Here is a 22,740-nt window from a genome sequence, read left to right as displayed (position 1 = left end):
TCACACCGCAATGGCCACAGGCCAATGGCGAGGTAGAAAGATTTATGAGGACAATTAACAAAACCCTGAGGATAGCCACGGTGGAAGGTACGGACCCCGAAGAAGCACTCCAGCGCTTTCTTGGAGAATATCGAAGTACCCCCACAGTACAACTCAAAGATCGCCCTGGTCGCTCATGCTGGCGGGACCACGGAAAGACCTACTTCCGATGGCAGAAGAATGGAGACCTGAGCCGTACTCCCCGGAGGCCACCCAAGAATGAATTAGACAAAATAACGACAAAGCTAGTGAGAGGCGAAGGGCTCATGCCTGGGAATTGGCTCCAGGAGACTCCGTGCTAATTCGGGCTAGGAGACCAGGCGGAAAGTTCCGCACCCCATATGAGGCCGAACCCTGGACAATTAAGACAACAAGAGGCAGGGCAATAACAGTACAGCGAAATGGGGAGGAGGTGACACGAAACGTTTCATGGTTTAAACGAATACCATCTGACCCTAGTAGTGGGGAGCAAGCTAACGAATCACCGGCAGGCGAGTTCGCTGAAAGTGGGCCAGAAGAACACGCTCGTCCAGAATCACCTACTGACATACCTGGGTCAACATCACAATCTCCCCAGAGAGCAAGTACTGAACATACACCTGCCAGAGGAAGACAACAATATGACCTCAGACCAAACCCAAGACCTAACCACAAGTTTGCACTCCTTTTCCTGTTGATGGTCACCAATCTGGTTGTGGTCAAAAGACTAACTTGGGAAGGGATGTAGCGCTCTAGTGTTCCGAGGATCTCGGCTGAGCCCCAGAACTACTCACAAACAATGTATCACCTTCTGGCCAGGCGTGGCCAGAAGGCTATAAATAAATGGGCCGGAGTCGCTCTGGACTTCCGGTCCGACTATGCTAAGCACTGTGTTGGTGTCAGTTATTTAATAGCTCCCCGTAGTGACCCCTGAGTTAGGCACTGTCCACTGCTGCATTCCAGCATGGTGTCCACCCCCACAATTAGGAGGCGGGGCTGCGGTTGTGCTTCCCCCCGCTCTCTAATTGATCAGGTGAAGAGGCCTCTAGTACGCATGTCAAGCTGGCCGAGAAAGGCAGCTGTCCAACCCAACATGGGCAGTTTGGAACAAGGTACTCTGAGCAATGTGTTTGGCCTGCAGTCAATATTATAAACCCCCACCCCCTCCAACCCGCATCATCGTCCTATGTCTTCCTGACATAACTGATTGCCGAGGGCCGCGGGCAAATACAAAAAAAAGTATACATGTTTTACAAATTAAGGAATGTATTCATGATTAACACGGGGGGCAGGTGGCCAAAAATATCAGTAGGGCGACAGCCTGACACCCAAAGAGATGCTTCGGGCGACAGCCTGACACCCAAAGGAACGCTTCACTGCTGACTATCGCCTTGGTTGAAGCTCAAGGAGCCAAAGTTAAGCCAAATGTGAGTACTGCAAACTGGTAGTGTGTAGAACCCACAACTGAATATGCTGCTTACCCCTGACATGGGACAATTTGAGACCTTTTTGACATCAACATGGGCCCACCTATTACAAACTCTCATGTCCGCATATTAAGTATTAACATGTGCGTGGCACACAGTACCTCACTCAAGCCCTTTTCTGCTCATCATCCTGTGCCCCCCCACCCCCCAATAAAAGCAGCTCTGCCGCCTTTAATGAAAATTGATATAAGTTTTTGAATTGTACATCGCCCACAGCTAATTTCATGAGCAACATGTTGATGCACAACATCCAATGATCCCCTCAGGAGCATCATCCAGTGTACACCACGGCCTGCATTATAGATTGGGCACACTTTCTCTGTTTCACCACCATGCTCTCTTAACTAGGCATGCCTGATGCTGGAGCAGTATGTAGGCGCAAGCTCTAACAGTTCAGGCCTGCACTGAAGAGTGTCCATCAGTGAAAGATGGAACCGTGATTTAAAACTGCATCTCCTTCTCTCAACTGAGGCTTTTCAGCATCTCTTTGGGGGGGGGGGGGGGGGGGGGGGCAGGCGGGTCCAGCGTGTTACTGCAGTTGCCTGCAGGGGGATGCTTGGAAGGTCTCTGGGACCCCAATGACCCCCTTGCACTGGCGCCATCAGGGGCTGCATTGACTGTGCACCACCACCAATGTGTCATACCACTGGGTGCGCCTCCTGACAGTTTGTTTACCATTCAGCCTTGTCTATAATATGATGGTATCAATGGCAAAGGGTGCCTTCATTTGCATGAGGCCACGTTCATGCAAATGAAGGAACAGGCTCTTGTGATTACAAAATGTTGTCCGGTACCAGGGCACAAGTCGGGGGTACACGTGGGTGGAAAGCGTCCACCCACTATTTTCACAGGGTGGACGCTGTGCACCCTGCCGAGAATTTGGCCCCCACTGTAAAATATTCTGAACTCGTTCCAATGTGATTTGAGACACTGAGACACATTCAGCAGCACATGCACAGTGTCTGCTTTCATTCCAAGCAGCACTGTGCAGGCAGGGAGGTGGCTATGTTATCTGAGACTCCAGCTGGGCTATAACAAAGGCAGAACGTAAGGGGCCATTTGGCCTTCTTTTCTGCACGTATCCAGGCTGGGAGCTGCCTATAGCCTCACACATAGATGTAAATGCAGTGGGAGCGAAACAAAAGCATGCAGCTTGTTAGCAGTTCACAGGTACTTAAGAAAGGCGCGAGTTTGACTTTGTTCTGTCTCTCATATATAATAGATATTCCTGCACTGTAAGAATGTCAAATGTGGTATTCTGTCCCCGTGCAAAATAATTTAAATACCAGTATTTTGTTTTTCTTTTACAGCGCTATTCATCCAAAGTAGGGAGTCAAAGCGCTTTATGGCAAATGCACACATTATATTCACAATAAATCACACAAGTTTGTAAATCATTGTACAGAATGTGTTAGATAAGACAGTGAGGGTTACTGGGTGTGGGAGTCACATGTCCTTCACAGCTCACTGTGCTGTATTAGAAGAATTACAATGCAACTGCAAGTAACAAAAGGATCTCTCTGTTCAAAGCAGTAACCCACTTAACTATTCACATAAAATAAAATCTGCCATCTGCATGTTACATGATGTGCTTTGCAGGAGGCGCATTAACCCTTTATGCAACTTTGAGTCAAAACTGGGACAAGATAAAACACCAAGATTTCCATCAAATGTGGTCACCACCAGAGTTATCTTACCATTAAAAAAAATTCCCTCAGATTTACTGGAAACGCAAATATCTCTCCAGCAGGTTCTTAACCCCATAAGATATTTGAACATTCAGACTTTGCAACCAATTGTAGCAGAGTCTAAAAAAAGAAATGTATAAGTTCAGGTCCAGATTTTGCGTTGGGGTTCCATCACTTTTTGTGGCACAACCCTGACACAAAATCTATTTTGGGATCTACAGTGCTACACAAATCCTGTTTATATGACTTTGTTTAAAAAAAAAACCTAATACCAGGCAGCACTTTGCCCTACCTTGCGTTACTTTGTGTAATTTAGGCATTACAAGAGTAGTGGGTGGCTGTTCCTGTGCATTCACCTATGTATTTTGATGCAAACCCATATTTACAAAGGTTTGTAAACATAGGTTTGCACTAAACTGGTGAGTCTACCTGATGCTGGCGTAAAAAGAAGAAATATCTTTATTTTGCCTTATTATTTCCTCTTTGCATGTATGCTGAAGCACACATGCAAAGAGAAAATAGCCTCATAGGATAGTTTTTGCCTGCTTTGGGTAAAAAAAGAACATAACGCAAGGTAGCACATTGTACTGCCTTGTGTTACTGTGAGTCGGGTAAGGATTACATGTGTGGTGCATGGGCATTCCCTTACATCCACCCATGCATTTTGTGTATAAATAATACACACAGTCTTCTTAACTCCTTCGATGCTGGTGACAAAGCCAGCTCGTCATGGGCGTTACCTGCGCTGCGCGCATGACGAGCTGGCTTTGTCACGTAACGCGGGATTTTTACATTTTCAGCGCGCAGCGGGAAAACCCGCTAGCGCGCATGCAGTTAAGGCAGCATCACTTGCTTTCCCTGGGTCAACTTTTGTGTTCCACTACCATTTTAAAGGATTGTGGTTATTCCCTATTTATGTGAAGTGACTTTCAAGCTAGCCCCACTAGTGATTACAAGTCTTAGAAAGAAGAAGTCATAGAAAGCATGTAGCGCATCAGTCAGTGCAAGTTGCCTCGAAGGCCTCGCGGCCGTATTACCCGCTCTTGCTGGAGTGGAGATTTGGAGTGCCCTGGCACGTCTAAGGCCCGTTGCTGAGCAGAAGCCTTGATGCTAAAGTGGAGGTGCTCCTCCACCTACACAGTAAGCCTCCCTGAGTCCAGTGGAAGGTCTTGGGTCCTCCTGTATTGCTGGTATTAGAATCGTAGCTCTTCTACAGTGGATAATGGTTTACTTCTCCTTCACAGCTGCACGCTGCTCCAAGGCAAAAGCCCTTTCACTTCACCATGGCCCCCTCCTGGCATATGGGATTCGTAACAGCGCACACATGGAAACAGCACATTCAGGTCACAGCAAGGCATAAGGCAACAACCCTCTCAGGGCGACAGCCCTCAATCATCACCGCAGCCTCCACCTGACACATGGAGGTCATGGGCAGCACACAGGTTTTCTGCATTCACTTTGTGCAATTCAGCTACTACATGGACCTCTCTTCATTTCTCCTATTTCACATCAAAGGTTAATGTTTTGTCTTAAATTCTTGGTGCATGAGGTTAGAGTGTGGCTGGTCAGCAGAAGCCACATGAAAGTCAAGTGTCAAGTGCATCCTATTTGTGGCCTAGATTTCAATTACGCATGGTGCACATAGCCTATTAAATCAAATAAAGGAGAGAGATTTGCATAGAATCACACAGTTTGGTCAAGCTGGGAATCTGGGATCAATCACATGTTTTCTGCTTTCACATTGCTAATTTCAGCTGTTAAATGGGCAACTCTTAATTTCCCTTATTTTACTTAAGGTTAATGCTTTGTCTTTAATCCTTGGCACCTGAGGGTGGAGCGTGGGTGGCAGGCAGATGCCACAAATGCATTTTTCACTTCAAATAAGGACTGCCTTGCATAACCCTGCTTGCTCCTTCAGAAATATCTAAATCCGTCACACTACAACAAAAAATGATTTTTAAACTTTCAAAATGAGCTACATTTCCAAATTCTAAATGTTGAAGAGCTGTGTTCCTGGAATGGAAGACAAGTTGCTTTTTTGTAGCTCTGGAAATTCGATTGCGCTGGATATGGCTGTGTTAAATTTTCCAAGGTTGTTATCCTATCGGGGTATGGGTGTTCTTGTTTTCTGCCCTTTTCACACCTACCTTCTGAAGCGATGCTGTAAAGTTTTGCGATGGACTGCCTTAGAAAGGGTAGCTTTGCTGTTATGATGCTCTTAGGTCTGAGAAACTGAAGCAATTTAGAGTTATGCTATATAGGAAATTAACGATCATATGTGCATACTTAGGGCTGGTTAATGCAGGATGAGTTTACAGTGAATAGGCAAGACCCCTGGTTAGTGTTATTGTAAACAAGTAGGTCAAGTAGGCCGTCTCTGGTGCACCATTTTGACAGAGTAACAGGTCTAGAATATGTCAAGTTCTTATCAGCGAGCAGATTCTGATTACTGGACACAGTGGTGGTGTCTGTCGCTGTTCCTCACTTTGATAGTTTTTCTAAACAAACTAGCAATACATCCTTGTGAAGGCCAATATTTTCTTGAAAGAGCAAGTTGGGATTGGAATTGCATGTTCCTTTTTCTTGTCAGTTATCTTTGTCACCATTTTCTTCTCATCTTTGGATGTTGGGTGTCTTACACTTATTTTGATGTAGAGCTGATACCTCTTACTATGAAATTTGTGGTCCATTCTAGGTATGGGCATTCTGGTGGTACTGATTCCAGGCTAAGCTGTCAGGTTCTGCTGGTGACTGGGAGGGGGATTAGATATAGTTACACCAACAATAAGAACATGAGAGATGTCTGCTGATAAATGCAGAGGTGACATTTCTGGAGGAAGCAGTGTGTAAATTGTAAAAACATGAATGCACAGCCCCAAACATTTTCTTAGGCTCCTATTACTGAAAAAGGCAGATATAGAATGGAGCATATATAGTCACTATAATCCCCTTGTGTTAGAACTAAAAGGCCTGACTATCAAAAATGTGCCACGAGGTGTAGGTTCTGTAGAGAAAGTAACAGACCATGGGAGGAGACTTAGATGGTCCAAAATAGATGGGGACACCGTTTATAAAACTCTAATAACTACAGGGGCAGACGCACTTAATGTATGCCTCAACCCCACTATTGAGGGGGCTGCTGTTGTAAATGCATTTGAAGAGATGGCCCACCTCATTGAAGGACTATTAAAGACCACTAAGACTGGGAGATTAACTACCACCCCCAGATGGTTTGATAAAGACTGTTCACAGGCACATAAAGAGCTCAAATCTAGCCTAAAATCGCTTCCTAGGGATAAATTACATATCGCCCAATGCAGGCTGGCATATAGGAAGGCATTGAAAAAACGTAAATCTAGCCTCCAAACGCAAGCCTGGGAGGACCTAAGGGAGGCGGCGGACAGAAGAGACTCGACTGAGTTCTGGAAAATCATAAATAAACTGTGTTTCCAGGACTCAAATGCCCCACAGATTTTAAGCACTATTTTGCCAGAGCAGTGGTATTCCCATTTTAAAAATGTATATAATCACACGGGCGAAATCAACAATGATGAAGGGCATGGGCCAAGACTGACTGCAAGATTAGAGATCACCCTGGCAGAAGTAGAAAGGGCCATCTTGGGACTAACTAAAAATAAAGCGCCCGGCCCTGATGGCATACCTCCTGATCTCTACCTTAGTAAAGTGGAGTTGTGGGCCCCCATTCTCACGAGGGTCCTGAACGCGGCAGTGGAAGTTGGTGTGCCGCGCTCTTGGTCCTCTGCAACAATAGTCCCGATATTTAAAAAAGGAAATAGGGACGACCCCCAATGCTACCGCCCAATATCCTTGATTGATGTTACGGCGAAGGTGCTGGGTCGTGTTGTCCTAAATCACCTCACTGAATGGGAGGATACCCACCAGATAATAACGGACACACAATAAGGGTTCAGGGAGGGAAGGTCAACTACGGACGAATGCTTGAACCTCTACTTGTTGGTTGCTAAGTACACCATAGCCAGCAAGGAGGCGGTTTACTTGGGGTTCATGGATCTCTCTGCGGCTTTTGACCATGTGAACAGAGAGAAGCTATGGGCCCTGATGACAGGCCCGAGGGGTAGACCAGGACCTAGTTAACATTCTCAAAGCCTTGCATCGGAATACCACTGCTTCTGTCCGTTTTAACCAAGACGGATGCTGGACTTCACCATTCCCATGCACCAGTGGTGTGCGGCAGGGCTGCATTTTAGCTACTTTTCTATTTTCACTTTACATTAATAATCTAGACAGTGAATTAGCAAACTAGGAGTAGATTCTCCTCAAGTAGGCACCCGCCCAGTCCCCGTCCTGCTTTACGCGGACGACGCGGTGTTGTTAGCTCGGACCCCGCGGGGGCTACAGAGGCTGATAGATGGATTTGTAAGCTTTATGAACATACTTGACTTATCAGCAAATTTGGACAAATCCTATGTCATGCTGGCGGGGGCCAGACCAGATAAGAAATTTTCCTATAACATAGGCACCCATAAAATAGGACAAGGTCAGTCCTTCTCCTATTTAGGTTTATTATTTGATGGGTTATTAAAGTTTAGAACCCTTGTGGATAAACACTGCTCAAAATTGGTGGCCTCAACCGGGGCAATAATGAATTATGGTCGGAGGCTGGGAAGATGGTCCCCAGAGCAAGTTATGAATTTGTACAGATCAATCTGCTGTGCCAAAGTAGCCTACGGGGCAGAAGTTTGGGGCTTCGTAAACATTCATCAGATACAGGCAGAGGAAAACAAATTCTTTAGAAGGATACTTAAAATCCCACAGAGTACCCCTGCCTATATCACACATGAAGAACTGGGAGAACCCTATATTGAAGACCAAATCAAGGTCAGGCCTCTTTTGGCCTGGGTGAAGATCTGGTCTAACCCGGAGGCAGGCCTTAGTAGACAAATTATTACAGATTGTCTGAATAGAGATAAAGGGAGATTTATCCCCTGGCTAAAATATGTAAAGTGTACTCTAGAGGACATTGGCTGCAAGAATTTCTTTACTAATCCTGAAGCCATTACTCCCCAGGATAAAATGAGAGTCAAGAAAATGTTTGGGGAATGGATAACTGCAAGCAGGGTGGCCACGGAAGAACGCAAATCCACAGTTGAAGCTTATAGTCTATTGAAAACTGAGTGGAATGGAACCTTATCTCTCACTGACCCACAATACACAGGACAGATTTTATATGACTCGTTTTAGGTTCAACCTTTTGCATCACTTACTGGCCGACCCCCCAGGTTTTAGTCCAACGGTTGAGCAGAAGGGTACCTGCGGCTGCAACAATAGTTCTTCGCAGGATACCCTTCATTTTGTTTTACTATGCTCATTTTATACATTACCCAGGCGCAAGTTCCTAGTGGGAATCTTGAAAAGAGCTAAGTTCAAACACGCCAAGGTAGCTTTATTGTTTTTGCAAAAGGCCAATGACGCATATACCCTGTCTTGTATTATGAGTTTTATTAAGATGGCGATGAGGATCAGGAATTCGAGAGGGAGGAGCTGATTGCAATGTCCGTTAACCGAGAGATTCGTGACAAATGAAATGCTATGAATTGAATTGTTTTTTAATTGATTTTATGTACTTTTATGGTATTTTTTAAATACCGAATAAAGAAATATTTGAATTTGAATTTGAAGTAGGTCAAGTAGGCCGTCTCTAGTGCACCATTTTGACAGAGTAACAGGTCTAGAATATGTCAAGTTCTTGTTAGCGAGCAGATTCTGATTACTGGCCGGCCATAGTTGTGGTGTCTGTCGCTGTTCCTCACTTTGATAGTTTTTCTAAACAAACTAGCAATGCATCCTTGTGAAGGCAAATATTTTCTTGAAAGAGCAAGTTGGGATTGGAATTGCATGTGCTTTTTTCTAGTCAGTTATCTTTGTCACCATTTTCTTCTCATCTTTGGATGTCGGGTGACTTACACTTATTTTGATGTAGAGCTGATACCTCTTACTATGAAATTTGTGGTCCATTCTTGGTATGGGCATTCTGGTGGTACTGATTCCAGGCTAAGCTGTCAGGTTGTGCTGGTGAGTGGGAGGGGGGTTTAGATATAGTTACACCAACAATAAGAACATGAGAGATGTCTGCTGCTAAATGCGGAGGTGACATTTCTGGAGGAAGCAGTGTGTAAATTGTAAAAACATGAATGCACTGCCCCAAACATTTTCTTAGGTTCCTATTACTGAATGTCAATGTTGCTATAACCATTTTCTTTAACAACTCTACACTTGCTTATTCTTGCTGGTTCTGTTTTTCATCCAATTTTTCATCCTATGTTCTGCCTTCAGACTTGCTTTCCTATCTCTCTTTCTCCTTTCTGTTTTTTAGGTTTCGGCTACTGTCGCACTGCGTAAGCAGTGGGCGGAGCCGAAATCTTTTGTTTGTAGTATGGGGGCCTGAACTCGCCCCTCTTCTCCATTGGCTGGCCTCGTAAATGTTGGCCAGCCATTGGAGGAGAGGAGCGTCACTAAGTTCAGGGCCCGCCTTGACGCGATTCGGGGGCGTTTCTGGGTCTTTTTTTAAGCCCCGCCCTCTCCTCTTCCCATTGGCTGGAATTTTACCTTCCAGCCAATGGGAAGGGGAGAGCACGCCCCCGAATCCCTACAGGACGCTGTGCTTTCCGAGCAGCGTCTACAGAGGCCATGAAGTAAGCCTCTGCCCCTCTGTTTGTGCCGTTGTTTCTTGTTTTTTTTGTCATCATGAAAATAAGCAGAAGCTAGCTCTTTATGGTTTGTACAGCAGTGCCATGCGAGGGAGACTTCGGGGCCGTGCGTGTGCCCGCCTATGCAGCGTGTTATAGAGTGGCCTTGAAATGCAGATCTTTAGTCGCGCATATCACTTTGAACGTGCGCTGTGTGCCCCCGATCACCGCCGCCAGCCCGGGAGCCGCGAGAGCACTTCGTTTTGCCTTCACCGGGCCCAGACTCCGTTGAAATCAGCACCAAGCTGAGCTGGGATTGGCGCCAGCTCTGAGAGTTACCCTGTGTAGTAGATGCTTTCACAACACCCCGGCAAGGACGGGGCTTGTTGTAAATGCACTCATTTATGTGGCTTGTTGAACATCGAAATCTCCCATCTTCTGAATTTCAGGAGTGAAACTACGAGATAAGAGAAGGACAAAGTGTCGGCTGTCTGTGAGGTAGATGTGCGTTTAGACAAGTGAGCCTAGGAGAGGTGACCTTTAACTCCCTCGGCACAATCTGTGATCTTTTAATAACGTTCGTAGGCCCCGTGAATGTAATCAGACGCAAGACAAAGGCACGCTTTTTATTACACTGTAGGGACCGCGTCAGCTCCCCCTGTCTGGGCTCTCCGGTGACCTTATCGAGAGGAAACCAGCCACGTAAAGGTCGCTGATAATCTTCATCCCTGCTGCCCCTTCAAACCCTATATACGTAAAAAGAAAATGTACTACTCACCACTACCCTAAACCATTGGTTCGATAACGATTCTCACATGTGCTGGAAGTAATTTTTTAATATTGACCTTGGTGATTTTTACCAGGAAGCGTGCAGTGCTAAAAGGGGGTGGGGGAGGAAACGGCGAGCAGAGAAAGGGAGAGGAAGGGGCACGAGAAGGCGAGTGAGATTGTCCTTCAGTGAGCAGAACTGTGGTGGATGCCAAGCAATGTAAACAACAAATGAGTGGTCTCTGGAGGAACCGAAAGGTTTCAAAACTGGCCTGTGCCGCCGGACGTCTATCAGGGCCATGGAAGTGTCACTTGACAGTTCTACGACCATTTCATGGAGAAACAGTCACAGACAGAGGGAATAAGAGAGAAAACACTGGGAGACAAATACATGAAACAACGAGATTGGAGAGTGAGGTACAGAGAGAAAAGGGATAGAGAGGCTGTTAATGAGACCATGAACATTTTTTGACACTGGTACCAGAGTGGATTATTGCTATGTCACCACGGATGCTTATCAATCACGTGTAGAACACACTTGCGCTCTATTGTTTACTTCCGGTTAACTATAGCACGAGGACTCCATCAGTGAGATTTTCACATTGGAGTCAATATAGTATTATTCATTCATACTGCAGGGAACCTGTCCTCTGCAAGCTGCCTGACCTTACACATAAATTAAGCTGAGAGTGGCAGCCTGCCACTGAGCCATGCTCAAAATGGCTGCTTGTTTTGCTGATGTTGGCGCAAGCAACAGTAAAAGAACAATTGCACCCAAAAGCAAACGGCTGAAAATAAATTCTCGCAGAGATCTCCAAAGCATTGTGCCACACTGCCCTGTCAAAGGCCATGCATTCCATCAAAGTTGAAAATTGAACTACATTATGGAAATGGCCTACATTATGTTAATGAAGTACTGCTTTTTGGTAAGGGATTTCTAAATGCTATTGAAAAGAAAGTAGAAGGCATGTCAAGGTTTTACACCCTGTGTAATATTACTGGGAAATAGTTTTGTACGTTTCATAAATTACAATATGTGTGCCGGTGGCTGGCCATCTCTCCCATAATGTTCCCAGTGATTAAATAAACTCTCTCGAAATGCCCGAAATTTCAAAGTGATTTCTGTTTCTAGTTATACAGCCATCTCCACGGAACTGGTGCTTAAGTGCAATATCCGCAGGTGTAATTGGCTTAATGGCAAGAAAGCAGAGTAATATGCGACTGGCATTTTGAGAAATCGTTTAGTTTTAGATTTGCATAAGGTACACGCCACTCAGTAAGCAATTTGCAAAAGCTGCAAATATTATCTTGAAAGTATTTTACGAACTCCTTACAATATTTTTCGGATTTTTTTTAGAAAATATTGTACTTGTTACTGGCTCGGTGCATTGTGCCACAACGTCATCATTCCGTTTTGTATCACACTAGAAACGTCACAGCTAGAGGCAATTCGTCCAAATTCAAAATGTAAAGGTATAGGCTGAAATATTTGGGTGTGTGTGCTTTGCTAAGAGTGACCCCTGCCAGCAGCATGTCGAAACACACCCAGAAGTTCTGTCACAAATACGACTCCTCCCTCGTACACACAAACCCAGCAGTTTCACCACAGTTCTGCCTCTTCTCTCAAGGCCACCGAGTACAATCAACTATAGACAAATAGGCGGTTTTTCGTTTTAATGTATGTCCAGATTTGTGCCGAAATGTATGGTGGTGCAGTGCATGACTGGGCGTTCGAGACCAAGTGAGTTGGGAAGGGAGCATGTATTGTATTGCACAGTCCTACAGGGACGCCTGCTGACTCTCCTCTTGATACTCTTCTGCAGGAGTAAATGCACAAGCCAGTTTTCATCGTAGTGCAAAATGATAACTGAAATAGTTACAATACAAATCGCGTTTGCGAGAGATTAAGCTATTGCCATTGTAAATGCCAATGCCATTTATTTATCTGTTTTCAAAACCAACACATAAATAAAAAGTTTGTCATTCACAATGCCAATTGCTCAAACTTTTCCAAAGGCGAAACCGTTCCATTGTAAATGCTTGTCTATCTTGCTTCAAGTCAATCGCTTTTGTTACAAAATGAGCCCCAATCTCCTAAAATGAGTGCAGGTGCCCACCACAGACACAGTAAGTGGTGGGTAGGGCTGAGTAAGCATACTTTGCATAGGAGAGCAGTCTCACCTCCTGAGAGCACAGGCAGCTTAAGCAATCACATCCAGGCCCGGACTGGCCGTTGCGGGCACCGGGCAATCCCCCGGTGGGCCGCATGTTTTGGGCCCCTGGGGGCCGTTTTTGTTACAGGGCCGTTTTTGCAGCAAAAACGGCCCTGTAACAAAAACGACCGAAAACCGGCCTTGGCACAGAGCTCTGTCGCGCCCCCCTTCCCCATCCTCCTCCCGGAGGGGGGTAGGGGGGCCGGCCGAGCACTTTGCCAGGGCCGGTTCTGGTTCCCAGTCCGGCCCTGATCACATCTACATGGAAATGTGCTGCACATGGAATATTATGCCTGGTGGGGAAGGCTGGCAGCAGAGTTAGTTTGTCAACAATCCTTGAGTAAAGGAACCTGTACACTGACAAATTGCTACATTGTTTTATGTGTAGATTACAAAAGCTTGAGTCTTCTGCTTAGATCAGGAGCGTTTGTGTTTATACTCATAATGTGCTCAAATGTTATCATGATATTCCTGCTTACATATCTGTGAGGTCTTAAGATCTGATGCCACTTCTTGCAAAGTCATGTTTTGATACCACTTCCTCTGATGTCAATTACAATGATGCCATGTGTAGTGTCACGCACCATGATGCCACGTGCCATGATGTCACCTGTTTACTGAATACATTTGGTCAGTCCACCCACTTCTTTTTTTCGGAATTGTGCCCTGGCCGGCATGATCCATAATAAGGAAGGGGCCCCACTGAGGCGCAAGAAGCTGGCAGAAAAATGAATTCAGCCACCGAAGTGCTTTCTGTTATTCAGCCCTTCATGCACAACTTCAGACTTCTTGCTGCACAGGTCGGTGAATGGCTGTTGGTCTGTGTGGAAGGGTGCCTATATGTCTGTTGGACTCTCTGAAAATGGATGCCTATGTGCCTGTTTGACATCGGTGTGCCTGCACTTTCTGTGCAAGTGCAAGTATGTCTATGTTAGGTGTCTCTATGCATGCACTGCACTAAAGCGAAACCTATTGGCTTTCCCAAGGCTTGTTTTGTGTGTGTCTCGGATAGCTCTCTGCTGAGTGGAGTCGTAGGGAATCTGGGAGTGTCGCGTATCGCACACAGCTGTCAAACCACCGCACCGTTATTTTTATCCTCCCAAAGTCCGACACAAAAACGCCCCGGCCGGGTCAGTGAGCGCCCCCTGCTCCTGGAATGCGCCCGTCTGGTCAGAGCCGCTTCCAAGAAAGGTAAGACGGCTCCGCGCCTTCCTCGTCTCTGGGGCAACACTCGCTGCGGCGTCTCCGAAGAGCCGGGTAAATAACGCAGACCCTCAAGAGCAGTAAGTAACCCAACTTTCCTTCCTCATTCTCTCACTTGTGTCCTATCTGTATCTTTAGTGTGCGGGTCTAACCTAACAATTCTTAACTCGATGCGAGGCATATGTAAATTAATGTGCCGAGGCTCACACATTCAATCGGGAATCCTGGATTAGAAACCAGTTGTACGGTTGACACTGTGGGAGCTGTTTCACAAAACTATTTCAATAAACTTGATTTCTAAGGGGTTTACTCTGACTTCAGCATATTTCCGATATTTTAGTAGGACCCCTTGATTTGAATGCGCACTCCGCCTCCTCTGTATATACTTCTGTGACTTGTCGGGGTAAACGTGACAGAATCAAGAGTGATCTTAATACTTTTTTCTCCCGCGGGGAGTTCCCCCAACGAAACCCGACGCCCTTCCGACTCCCCACCCTGGAAACACACGCATTATTGAAAGTCCATTTCCGTGAGTTTCCAGAGATGGAATATCCGTAGATCCTGATTACAAACACCCGGTTCTTAAAGCGCCCTAATAAATTGGCGAATCCGCCAGGGCACAAGTTACCCAGAATTCAATGATGTGCTTTTTATTCAACAGCCAGTGCATTCTGGTACGTGTAGTCTTAATTCACACGCACATATCCAGTCGTTATGAGGTTACATTCCCCCTTATGCCTTTCATATTTTTTGCGCACGTCTTTCCCACTCACCCCACCTTAGATTTGCTACGGGAGTTACTGCCTTGCAAGATTCGTGCTTTTGAAAAACTAGTCCATGTCTACAACTGTTTGAAAAGGAAAGTCCAGGAAAAACATTGCAGACCAACGCTCCGGTAAATAACACCAAGCTGTCTGGCGGTTTCTGACACGAAATAGGACCACTTACGGTGAGTAGAGCATTGCAAGGCCGCAGTGGTAAGGCGGTGTGGGTGTATATGTGACTCCGTGTTTAATCGCGTTTGGAGTCAATTAGGCACCAGACACAACCCTGGTCTTACCCCTTGGCACCTGTCACTGCCTTGCACCCCTGGTCTCGGCAGGTCTGTAGACAGCTGCAGTTGACAGTCCAGGAGCTGCGTCACTGGTGCACGGGGCACCGAGGCCTGTTTACTTCCTGTACTTTCCACCACCTCCCTCCCCTTACAGCTGTAAATAACAAGCTGTTCACGGGAAAAGGTGGAACAAGAGGTCAACCTTGTGATGTCCTAGCGTCAGAGGGTGGAAACGGCCTTTGGTTTGACAGAGTCACTTGCTCCCTCCCACGGGTCCGTGTCTCCTCCAGTCTCTTATTTATTCATTCTATTTTTTATTTTTTTTGTATTTTTATAATATTTTGGACTCGAAATGATTGGAGCGCTTTACATGAGCACCAGTTAAGCTCTGGCCCTTAGCCACATCCTCTGTGTGTCCGTGTCTCCCTCAGTCTTTAATACCTCCCATTAACTCTGAGCCCGTGTGACCCTCAGGTTCTCCTTGGGAGAGGATGTGGCTTAACGGCCCAGAGCTGCCGACTTTGGGACTGGGGTAGCGGGTGTGAGTCTTGTCGTCGGCTCAACATCCTGTGAAAACATCCTGTGATTCTGGACAAATCACTTAATCTCCCTGTGCCTTCAGAAAATAAATGTGTAATGTAATTGGTGCTTGTGTAACTTTGGGTCTAGTGCACTATATAACAAGCATTGGTAAATGCATTAGGTTAGACTTATGTAATTGTAATTGCATTTATATAACACTTACTACCCCTGACGAGGCGTCAAAGTGCTCTTTCGGCAAGTAGCATGCTACTCTGGAACTCAAAGAACATTAGTAGTGAATTAGTACAGGGAGATTTGAAATTCATTTGAGCGGTGGACATGTGAGTTTGTTATTTGGATTGAAAAAGGTTTAGTGGAAGAACAGAAAAGTGGGTAGCACATCCGGAACCCAAACAGGATTAGTGGGGAATTAGTCTTGGTTTAATATGTTGGCAAAGAATTTGCTGTCGACATCCAGAAGGGCAATTAAACGGAAGTTCTTCACTGGTCACCGGACAAAGGCAACAAAATGCTGTGATAAAGGACGCTTTAAATGCATGCAGTCATCCAACAAAGCAAAGAAAATGCTTTTAAAAGCAGACTTTAATTGTGTTCGGCCAGGAATGAGTTCAGCCAAGGGAAGATCATAAAAGCTAAACAAACCTTGTGCAGCAATCAAATTAAAGAAGTTCCACCCATAAAGATTACAAGCGTCCGATGAGAATGAGTACTTGGGGCACGAGAGCCTGATAAGAGAAAAACAACAAGGAACACAGGAAAAGAATGCCTATAACCAATACAAAGATGGAAAAGGGAAATGACAAGCACACAGACCAATAAGAAAGGAAGGCGGATGTAAGCCCCTTTTAAAATATATTTAATAAAATAGATTTCACAAGCACAGACCAAGCGCTGTGCAGGCGAGACCTAAAAAGGCCAATTGAGTAGCAATTTAAAGTGTTTGAAGCATGACCATGCATGGACAAACATGTAAACGTCGAGCATCACTTGTATTATACATTATGTATTATAAACTGGTAGTGTACCAGATACAGACGGACAGACTGATGGGGGATGGAGCAGCAGGCAAACATTTCTAAGAGAGCAGCTCTGGGATAAAATGAGGCATCTGAAGGCCAGCAAACAGAGATCATATCGTTCATCATAAATCAATCCACAACGAGGTAAAAAGAAAAGGTGACCATGTCCACAGCTCTTAGGCAGCTTAGAGGACAATGGCCTTGTGACATAAGCAGTGTGTAACAATACACTATGAAGGAGGCAGGACCAGTAACAATATCAACTTAAGAGAAGAGTAGCAGTGGCTGAGGAGGTGGCCCCTCATGTAGAAAGTAAACAAAGCGTGCTGGCATCAGGTAGGCAATATACAATTCCATCAAGCAAGCAGCAGTGGTAACTATCAGCTTTCTCTAGTGGTGCCTACAGGCACGGCAAGAGAGAACATGCAGAGGGTCCGTTCTTTTGTTTATTATTGCACTCTAAGCCGCAAGTTCCCCTTGATGTATGCCTCCTAAATTCCAATATCTAATTTCAATATAAGCAGACTCACAGTGCTTCTGTGGACACCTATGGGCCTATTACGACCATGGGCAGATCGCCGGTGCCCACCGCCGGGCCAGTGGTGCTGATCCGCCTGCCAAATGTCGTTGTGACACCCTCTGCCATATTAGTATGGCGAGGGGTACCGCGGCGGACGGAAAGACCGTCCGCCGCTTTTCCGCCGGTTGGATTGCCAGCTGATCAGAAAAGGCAGATAATATGAGGGAGGTGCCTTGCAGGCACTGCCATCCATATTATGATGCATGCGGAAATAGTCCTTTCCATGGCGGAGATTCTGCCATGGAAAGGCAGGCGGTCTTTGATATTGGGGGCCTGTTGCGGGCCCCCAGGGTGTTTGGGGCGTGGGGGGTGTACTCGGGGGTACCTATGGTACCCCCCTTCATTGGCATACACAAGGTGGCAGGTACTTGCGGTGCCTGTCACGTTGTGCATACCAAATCACAACATGCATATTGTGCATTGCGGCGGGTGCTGCTGACAGCACCGCCCGCCACAATGCATAATATGCAGGATGCAACCGCCAGGGTGGGGGGGCGCATCCTAATTGGCATAGCAGGACCACCGCACCTCTAGCGGTCGGTCTTGTTTACCGTTATGGTGGCGGCTGGACAATATCCGCCCGCCATCGTTATGGGCCCCCTAGGGTCATAGTCTAACAGCAGTATCTATATTTTCTTGAGCTAGTTCATACAGAAGAATATAAAATGATTCTTAACATGAAGAAAGTAACGGCTAGATCATACAATATCAGAAACTTCTGCTCAAAGTCCAAATCGGTTGAAAAGATGTTTTCATTATCATTCAATTTACTTGTCTGCTGACATCTGGGCAAAGGTTAAATGGTGACACTATCTACCCAGGGGCGGTCCACTGATCTCAACCATAATGTTCCTAAGCTTCAAGTAAAGGTATTTTATTGTATTAAAACAAACAAAAGTAGTAGTAACTTACCAATGCAATATATATATATATATATATATATATATATATATATATATATATATATATCACATCGCAGAGAGATGCGGGAACTCTCTTGAAGAGACTGGCTGTTTTCTCTTCAGAAGCACTAGTCTGGCCCATTTCCCTGCATGTTAACTGTGAAGATACAAGTCTTGTTAGAATAACCAGGAACGCTATATTCAACCCCTGCGTGTAAATATGTTGTGCTGCAGTCTTGGCGACTATAAGATTTGTTTTAACCCAAAACTTAAGGCCCGATTCACAGAACTAACTTAAGACAAAATCTTAAACCTACTACTTTTGGTATTCACAGAAGTTAGGATTTTGTCTTAAGTTTGTCTCAAGACAAACTTAAGACAGACTTAAGACAAAATCCTAACTTACGTCTGTCTTAAGTATGTCTTAAGACGAACTTAAGACAAAATCCTAACTTCTGTGAATACCAAAAGTAGTAAGTTTAGGATTTTGTCTTAAATTAGTTCTGTGAATCGGGACCTATGTGTTTCCTCAAATAGTTTACATTACTGAGGGAAACCCGAAATAAATTTAATTATCCACAGAGTATCTATTTAATAAGTTGGGATATTATAGCACCCACTATTGAATATTTACAATCCTATATGTGCGGTACATAACAATACTTTACTGTTATCCAAGTCTCTAGCGCTCAATTGATTGATGAGAAAATGGGGTGGGGGGCACAATCATGGTTCGGAAATGTTGCCTTCAAATACGCACACTCCTCAGAAAAGCAAAGAAACTGACAAAATAATCTTTTTGGCGATTTCCCTTATATTTTCAGCCAATGTAATAACATGATTTTATAGCAGATTTCAGAAACTGTTGACAGTACAATCAAACACTGAATGCTTGTAACTCTTATCACAGAAGACACACCTAATGATGAAATAGGAAACAATGGCAAGCAAAATGCCTTCAACACTAAATACTCAAATTTTAATTGAAAAGAAAGAGAAATAACCATACATTTATAAACCACCAGAGGTGACACATTCTAAAAAATGTCCGCTTAAATGGCGTCACATAAGCTTGTAAGCATAGGGCTGTTAACCTTTACAAACCTCTCCCATCCTTGTCCTCCCCCCAACTGCCTTGAATTAAGAAACACACTCCTGGGCTTCCGGGTTTTGTTTGGCGACAGGAAATGCTGTGCCAAAATATTAAACCAAGACCTTGAACAGTGGTTTTGCTTGTGCAGCTGTCTTTCTGCTGCAATGGGAAAGCCCCTGAGCACCCGCTTGTTCCATTGCTTCTGACAGCATCAGGATAACAGTTGTCAAGCCAAGCAAGCTAATCAAGCGGTAATGGGGATTGGGTGATCACCGGCTTAGTCTCTTTACTGCTCTTGTGTACTGCGTGCACAGAGAAGTAGATGCCTGCGGCAGCGAGAAGAGCATTTTTCCTGTATGCAGCTCACTTTACCCATGTGCAACAACCTGCTCCGTTGGGCTGCCATGATAGTGACGTGACTGTGGCTACCACGCATTCGTCATGGAAATAAACCAGCCATAGTACAGCCCGTCACTCGTGGTTAAATGTAGTTGCCATTTTAAAGAAGTTGTATGTGAATCAAATTTAAAGAAGATCCAAAATTGAATCGACCTGTTTCTATGTATTAAAAATACAGCAACATTTCCTAATGTGGAATTATTTAGTAAAACTATTTTCTTTAAGAATGAAGATATGGTACTTTGGATTTTGTTTGCAGTATAAATTCTTTTAAGAATTAAACCATAAACAGTGCAATTCCAAAATGGCCTCCAATTTGATGCACATCATGGAGACTTTGAAACTGCTCTGAAATGCAGGCTTTGCTAGGTGTGGCCCCTATGTGAGGCAGCTTTCTTTGGGGTGAAGTGTATCACCAGAGCACCTCAAATGTCAAGGAAATTTTGTGCACAGGATCAGCCATTTTGAAGAAGAGAGGGTGGAGGGGGTGGGAAGCTGGTACGGGAGGGGCGATGTCAGAGCCTGACAGGAAGCAACCCTGGCAGGGCAAGGCTGAGAAGCAGAAACTAGCACTTTAAAAATAAAATCAAGCGCAGCAGAACCGCTGTGCATGCGAAACCTTTAAAATCTAGTTCCACAAAAGCGGATGGAAACAGGACTTGGTCGACAGGGAGCTGATAATAGCACACAAAGAGCAACACAAAGACAATATGCAACACCCAATACAAATGGAGGAAAAATAAGTGGCAAGTACAGGAACCAATAAAAAGGAAGGAAAGTAATTGGGCGAGATGTAAGCTCTTTTTAAGATGTATATTAAATACAATAGATTTCACACACTGTGCAGGCGAAACCTAAACAGGAAGGTTTAGGCCTGACAAAAGGTTTATTTCTAAGGTCAAAATGAGAGTTTAAAACTACCCACCGAGGCTACAATGGCAGATCTTTAGACATGTTTTACAGTGCCACTTTAGTGGGTTGCACAATGAGTGCTGCAGCCCACTAGTAGCATTCAATTGACAGAATTTACAGGCTCTGAGTACATCCTGCACCATATACTAGCGACTAATAAGTACCTTTAATGTGAGAACTAGGGATATGGCAATTGTATCGTGTTTGAAAGGGAGAACACACGCACTTTACCACTGGTCAGCAGGAGTAAAGTGCACAGAGTTCTATGGCCAACAAAAACAGGTCCAGCTACAGAAGGCAAACAAATCTTAGGAAACACCACACAAAGGATGGTCATTTCCAAGACCATGCACACAGGGAGCAAGGAGAGGTAATAAGGATTTTTGTTTTCAGAAAGTCACATATTAAGTTACTTAATGTAATCTGAGGCAAAGAAACATGTACACATTAACTTCAGCACCTATCTTAGCCACCGCAATACCTGAAGGATACACGATCACCACTGCAACCGCATCAAGAAGCTTGGCGGAGGGTTTGCCATCATACACAAGGAATCCATCTAATGTATCACCACAAATGACATCAGCCCAGCCATGGAACTTCCGACTCCAAACAGACAATAAAACCACAATCAGGGGCACCCTCCCCTACTGTCCTCGAGCCTTTTGAAACTTCACTGCCCCTCTTCTCTCTGCAAATTCAACTTCCATCTCAATGACCACAATGACATCAAAACTATGAACCTCCTCCACAGCATGAACAACATCGGACTCGCCCAACTCGTGCATGACCCCATGCACACTGCAGGCCACCCGCTAGGTCCCATCTTCACCTCCAGGAATCACATCAGGGACAGCCACATCACGGAACTCACCTGGACTGACCACTCCATCATCCAATTCAACATCACCAGCTCACAGACCTCCGCTGCCAGTATGCCCAATGCGCCCCACCGCAGCGGGAGCAAAGTCTCAAAGGACACATGGATTAACACCCTCAACACCACCCACCTCATCTGCTCCAACAACCTAGACCAGAACGTCAGAAACTTCAACATTTTGATCACAGACTGCGCCAACAGTGTCACTCCCATCAGCAACAACACCCACAGAAGGTCCACCAAGCAGGGTGGCTGGTACACTAAAGACCTCAGAACCACTAAAGGACACTGTAAGCAACTGAAAAGGAGATGGTGTACCAGCAAGGACACAATCGACAAAACTGCCTTCAAGAGTGCCCTCTACCTCTGTCAAAAACAGTTGAGAGAATCCTATAAAAGGACCCTAGCTTCACGCACAGAATCAAGCTCCAATAACATCGTCAAAGAATTCTCCAACCCCTCAGCTGCAGCAAGCCACATTGCTCCCTCACAGGAACTCTGGAACAACCTTTCAAACCTATTCCACTACAAGATTGATAACATCTACAGAAACTTCAAACCACCGACTTCTTCAAGCAACACAACGACCCGCACCACAGGGTACCGCCTCCATCGTGAACTCTGTCCACTCAGGGACCCCAACCGACCCACCCCTTACCACATCTTTAACCTAGGTAAAGCCAGAATCTACCACATACTCACCACCTTGTTCAACACCTCAATTGCCACAGTCTTCTTCCCCGATGACTGGAAACACACAGAAGGCAACGCCCAACTAAAGAAAACATTGGCAGACCCCAGAGAACTCAACAACTACCCACCAATCTCCCCGTCATGTTCTCAGCCAAAGTATTAGAAAAGCTATCAACGAACAACCCTCCTCAGATCTGGAGCAGAACCTCCTACCCCATTTCCCCCAATCTGGATTCTGCAGGAGAAGTGTGGCTCAATGGTTAGAGCGGCAGACCCTGATGCAGAGGTCTAGCCCGGGACCAGGGTTCAATTCCCCGCCTCGGCGGGTCTTGGACTCAGAAATTCCACGGACCTGATAATTCTCGCCTCGGTGCCTATTCTAATCATAGAGTCCCACTCTGCAACTCTGGGCAATAGCTTGCTTAATCTCCACAATGGCTCCCACGACGCTAAGGATACCTGGCCTTCACCCTGGGGGTGCCCAGGAGTGGACGCCTCACAGGGAAAGCCAGGACGGGTTCCACAGCGGTATTCGTACAAGCGCCTTGAGACCCTTGCGGGTGAGTAGTGCGCTATACAAGTATCAATTTACATTTACATTTTTACATCAAACACAACAT

The 22,740-nt window shown here is 45.4% G+C and overlaps 1 protein-coding gene across 1 annotated transcript in view; it reads left to right on the top strand.

The window, feature by feature from the left end:
- The first annotated feature begins 13,992 nt into the window (after positions 1-13,992).
- Positions 13,993-22,740, top strand: part of LOC147706948 (dual specificity protein phosphatase 14-like) — a 46,700-nt gene continuing 37,952 nt past the window's right edge. Inside the window, exon 1 of the mRNA XM_086926194.1 lies at positions 13,993-14,125. The gene's annotated coding sequence lies outside the window, so the exon portion shown is untranslated. The remainder of the gene's footprint in view (positions 14,126-22,740) is intronic.

Source organism: Lissotriton vulgaris, chromosome 6 (genome assembly GCF_964263255.1).
Source record: "Lissotriton vulgaris chromosome 6, aLisVul1.2, whole genome shotgun sequence".
In the NCBI taxonomy this organism is placed as follows: domain Eukaryota; kingdom Metazoa; phylum Chordata; class Amphibia; order Caudata; family Salamandridae; genus Lissotriton; species Lissotriton vulgaris.
This window is presented reverse-complemented; position numbering and strand designations above follow the sequence as displayed.